The following is a 5,669-nucleotide window of genomic DNA, read 5'->3' as shown; positions in this document are numbered from 1 at the left end:
GCCGCCCCGCCGCCGACCGCGGATCCCGCACCCCTCCGCCGGATCCCGCGTCCCGCTGTCGGAGCTCCGCCGCCTCGCGACCCCTCCGCTCCGGTCGCCCGCCGTCGTCACCTCCCCGCGCCACTCGTCCCTGGCCACCGACCCCCGCACCTCCCAGCGCCACCACCTCGCCGGAGCCCCTCGCCGGCCTCGCCGCCTCGCCGGAAGATCGCCGGAGCGCCGCCCATCGCCAAATCTGGTCGGGTGGACCAGATCCACCAAGCCACCGAACCAAACGCCCCCGCCGTCCCGGATCCGCTCCGTCCCGGAACCCCTCCGTACACTTTTCCCCGGGGTGAGACTTTTCACCAAGTCCCTCAAATACTTACATTCTTGTGCCATGTTCATCATGCCATAACTTCTTGCATGTAGCTCCGTTTTGTGAGTGTAATATAAAAAAATGTTCACCATGAGATGCTATTCATTTCATTACATTGTGCCATGCTTGTTTGAGCTCATCTTGATACCCTTATCATTGCTGCAAGAGTGTTATATGATGTTAACTGCTGCCTGTTAACAGAACTTTCTGTTTTGTCATTTTCGTTGCATTTTGTGTGTGCATCCTATGGGCTTGATGTCTACGAGTTTTGAGCTACATCATGCCATATTTACAGTGGTGCAATCCATGTATTTTTTATGCCTTTTGGTGAGTGCATCAAGCTTGTGTAGTAGGGTACTTGCTGTTACTGTTTTGCTAGGCTGAATCTGTTATATCATGATGCAATGTAAACCTGCTGCTACAAGTCATTCTATGCATAATCTGGAGATGTTCACTAAGGATGTTTTGTTATACATGTCGTGTTCTACCAATCCATGCCCTTGGTTGCATTTATAGCCTGTTGTAGCTTGTTGTAATCTTGCTCTCAAATTGCTAAATAATGTTTCTGTCAGCCTGTTAACATTAAGTTCAGTTTTTCCATGTCAATAACTAGTGATCCATGTACCCTATGGACTTGATCTTGCCATTCTTAGCTCCATAAACATGTCTTATTACTGTTGGTTACCTTGTCATGCCAGGTATTGCTCTGTGGTAAGTTTTACAAGCTCATCAACATGCCTACTTATCGTTATTCCTCCCATGTACTGTTATTCTGAATTTGTCATATTATTTGCCATGTTTGCATGGATCCTACCATCTTTTCTGTTGATCTTTGGAATTAGTTCAGTAAGGGAGTTTTGTTCTTTCTCTTTAGTATTAGCATGCCGTGCCTTTGTTTGCCATGTTAAGTTCCTGTAGCATACTTTTTGATAGCTCTAAACATTGCAACCTGATGTAATTTCTGCCATGCACAGTGATTTCTGCCAAGTCTGTGAAACTGTTATTATTTGCAATCTTGCCATGTCCTTTTGAGCATGTTATAGTGTTTTCTGGAGATAGCTCAGTGTACATGCTTTGTCGTGCTTTACCTGTACATCATGCCCATGCCTTTTTGTTTTCATGTTGAGGTGTTGTAGCATATTGTTTTGATGCTTGCTAGATTCCTAGTTGCTATTTTGGACAGCTTGTCCTTTAAACTTGTTTCATGTGTATGTGTTGAATCGTTGCTCCGTTTTGAGTGTGCTCTATATGAAACTTGCTTGATTTTGCATGTAGTTTCATCTTATCATGTTGCATCCATGTTTTGGGAGTGTTTTCTTGATGTTTTTATGCATTTTGCATCAATGTCATGGTTAACTTGTTTTGCTCATATCTTCTACGCTGTAGCTCCGGACTAAATGAACCTTATATGAAACTTGACTAGAAATTCATGTAGATCATCTTGGTGAATTTTAACTTGATGTTTAACAACTTGAACATAAGGTTTATTCAGATCTGGGCCAATTTCGAAATTTGCATATGAGGACTTACCGGATTAGTTCTATATTGTTTTCGGCCTCATTTAAACTTGCTTTGATGTGTTGCTCTGGTATGCATCATCTCTTGCCATGAGTAGCTTCAGGTAGCCTTTGTCATGCATCTTGATCGGTTGTGCATCATGCCATGTCTATGTGTTGTGTGTTTACCTTGTTGTTTGCTTCTTTCCGGTTGTGCTCCTTCTCGTTAGTTCCTGTTTCGTTGTGATCGTGAGGATTCGTTCGTCTACGCTTGGTTCATCTTCGTGGCTTCATCTTCTTCATGGACTCGTTCTTCTTCCTTGCGGGATTTCAGGCAAGATGACCGCTACCTTGGATCTCACTACTATCATTGCTATGCTAGTTGCTTCGTTCTATCGCTATGTTGCGCTACCTATCACTTGTTCTTTAAGCCTCCCAATTTGCCATGTGAGCCTCTAACCTTTTTCACCCTTCCTAGCAAACCGTTGTTTGGCTATGTTACCGCTTTGCTCAGCCCCTCTTATAGCGTTGTTAGTTGCAGGTGAAGTTGAAGGTTGCTCCATGGTGGATAGGATTATGTTGGGATACCACAATATCTCTTACTTAATTAATGCATATATATACTTGGTAAAGGGTGGAAGGCTCGGCCTTATGCCTGGTGTTTTGTTCCACTCTTTCCGCCCTAGTTTCCGTCATACCGGTGTTATGTTCCTTGATTTTGTGTTCCTTACGCGGTTGGGTGATTTATGGGACCCCCTTGACAGTTTGCTTTGAATAAAACTCCTCCAGCAAGGCCCAACATTGGTTTTACCTTTGCCTAACAACCTACTAACTTTCCCTTGGGCAGGCCAACCCAAGGGTCATCTTTATTTTAACCCCCCCCCGGGCCAGTGCTTCTCTAAGTGTTGGTCCGAACCGAGCCGCCTGCGGGGCCACTTCGGGGAAACTCGAAGTCTGGTTTTACTCGTAGCCTGTCTCATCCGGTGTGCCCTGAGAACGAGAACTTGACACCAGATTCGAATTAAAACGCATCAATCGCGTGTGTAGCCGTGATGGTCTCTTTTCGGCGGAGTCCGGGAAGTGAACACGGTTTGGGTTATGTTTGAATGTAAGTAGTTTCAGGATCACTTCTTGATCATTGCTAGATTCACGACCATTCCATTTGCTTCTCTTCTCGCTCTTATTTGCGTAAGTTAGCCACCATATTTTGCTTAGCCGCTCACCACTTATCCATTCCTTTACCCAATAAGCTTTGCTAGTCTTGATACCCATGGTAATGGGATTGCTGAGTCCTCGTGGCTCACAGATTACTACAACAACAGTTGCAGGTACAGGTTATGTGATGATCTTGACGCGAGAGTGATGCTTGCTTGCTTTGAGTTCTTCTTCTACTTCATCGTTCAAGGGATAGGTTCCAGGTCGGCAGCCTGGGCTAGCAGGGTGGATGTCGTTTGAGTTTATGTTTGTGTTTCATCCATAGTCGGATGATGCTCTTGTGTATGATGATGTTGTATTCGTGTGGCATTGTATGCCTCTTGTATGTATCTCCATCTATTATGTAATGTTGATGTAATGATATCCACCTTGCAAAAGCGTATCAATATGCGATTCTATCCTTGGTGGGACCTTCGAGTCTCTTTAGGATAGTATCGCATATTGGGCGTGACAAGCATCCTGGTGCTTATCAACACAAAATATGCAGGCAACGGCATAACAAAAGGTTAAATATCCAAATTCTTATGTGTGGTTCAGAGATACAAAATAACAGACTGAGATGTCGCACATGCCCTCATATAACACACATGCTTGTGAATGATGAATAACAACCCTCATAATCGATCTTATCGCGTACTGCCCAATTCGTGGACACCACCCCTCTATAAATAGTGTTGAGGTATTCAAGCTTTTCAAAATATTTTGGAACATATATTGATTAATGATAAAATAGTGTTCAGATATGCAAGATTTTCCAAATACATATTGTTCAAAAGAATTCCCAGTAAAAGTATGTATCATGATGGTACAGCCCAGCCACCTGGTGACTGAACCCCTTGCAACTAATAAAGTTAAAATATAAAATGAATATGTTGTGCCATCAATTTTCAACTCAACCAATTTGCAAACCACATGGTCTTTTCTGAGACAAAAGGACTTTAATCTAGTCAGCAAGTAATCAACACCATGAAAATGTGCACACTAAGAATCATCAATATTTATAATGATAGTTTAATATAACTGACTAACACAAAGACCAAGCACGTGATCTTTTGTATAAGAATCACCAAACAAGGTAATAGAGTGTGCTTTGGTTGGTAGCCAAATATTGCTAGCCAATACTTTAGCATGCTTACATTTGGCGACTTAATATAACTGACTATCACAGAGAACAAGCACACGATCTTTTGTAAATCACGAAACAAAGGTAATAGGACATGCTTTTATTGGCAGCCAAAAATTGCTAGCCAATAGTTTGGCATACCTACATTTTGCAACTCCAAAACTTGCCAAATGTAGGCAAGTTTCGAGAGAAGTTAGTACCCAACGAATTGGTTTAGCTTTGCCTTGCATAAATATTGGCAAGTCATCTTTCAGCACCAAACCATGAAATTTTTCATTACAAACACAACCAAGATGCATGGTAAACTAAGAACCAATATATCTATAAAGAGACACATGAAGCATGCAATAACATCAAAGAACCACTCTACTATTGCATTTTAATGTAAACTGATTTGCTTGGCCTTGATAAACCCTACAGTGTTGAGTGCACATAAATAGAAACTATCCCAACCCAACAATAAAAAGACTGATCTGCATTGGTGATACTACATGCCTACCAAACCAGCCCAGACAGTCGAAAGTCGGCACAAACACATCCTGGCGTAATACTTGAAGAGTGCTATATTTGTCTTGCCGTTCGCTAGTTTCTGGAGAAGACATAACCCAGTTTAATTTTCACCAAAAGAAATGAAGAATGGGGCCATAAGAAGCATACCATATCTCAGCTGCGCCTGTTGCTCCATTGCTTGCAGCCTTATTTTCAACTCATTGTTATGAGTCGCAAGTCCTCCCAGAGTCCCTCTACAAACAAGTGCATCAGGAATTAGTTCCATCCTAACATAAACAAAATCAAAAATACAGAGCAACTCCATAAGACAAACCTGCAGCATTGTCAACCGTGTTGAAAGTGTAGTCGTCTTTGTCTGCAAGATCTGTACCTTATGCTCGAGTTCTTGAATGTACCTCATCTTGCGCTCCTTTGACCTTGCCGCAGACTGGCGATTTGCCAAAATCCTGTCAATTTAAAAAGTCAGGATGCTTAAATTGAGGGGGAAATATTTTCTCACTCTATGATGAAATGCACACTTCTTGGCCCTCTTAGGATCTGTCAAAGCTATCTCTGTGAGGCGTCCATTTGCCATAATCTTCTTCTTCTCAGCCTAAGTGAACTGTGAACTCGGTACCAAACAGTGATGCAGCAGCACCACTATCCAAGGACCCACTCCCGCTCCTACCACTAGTATAAAAACGACCTTACGTTAACCTCATTAGTCCTGGTTCGATTACGGCCCGGTACTAATGTGGCCATTAGTCCCGGTTTCAACGGCTAGGCATTAGTCCCGGTTTGTGGTGTACCTATAGTCCCGATTTGTGTCACAAACCAGGACTAAAGGGGTGGTGGCAGGCTGGCATTAGGCCGGGGCCCCATGAGCCCCTTTAGTCCCGCTTTGTGACACAAACCGGGACTATAGGTTAGACATTTAGTTCGGGTTGGATCCACCAACCGGGACTAAAGGGGTGTAACCTTTTAGTTT

At 43.1% G+C, this 5,669-nt stretch overlaps 1 pseudogene; it reads right to left on the bottom strand.

The window, feature by feature from the left end:
* Positions 1 to 5,669, bottom strand: part of LOC123067506 (bZIP transcription factor 29-like) — a 102,404-nt pseudogene that overhangs the window by 90,796 nt on the left and 5,939 nt on the right.

The sequence above is a fragment of the Triticum aestivum genome, chromosome 3B, assembly GCF_018294505.1.
Source record: "Triticum aestivum cultivar Chinese Spring chromosome 3B, IWGSC CS RefSeq v2.1, whole genome shotgun sequence".
Lineage (NCBI taxonomy): Eukaryota > Viridiplantae > Streptophyta > Magnoliopsida > Poales > Poaceae > Triticum > Triticum aestivum.
The sequence above is the reverse complement of the archived record's forward strand: the minus strand, read 5'-3'. Positions and strand labels throughout refer to the sequence as shown.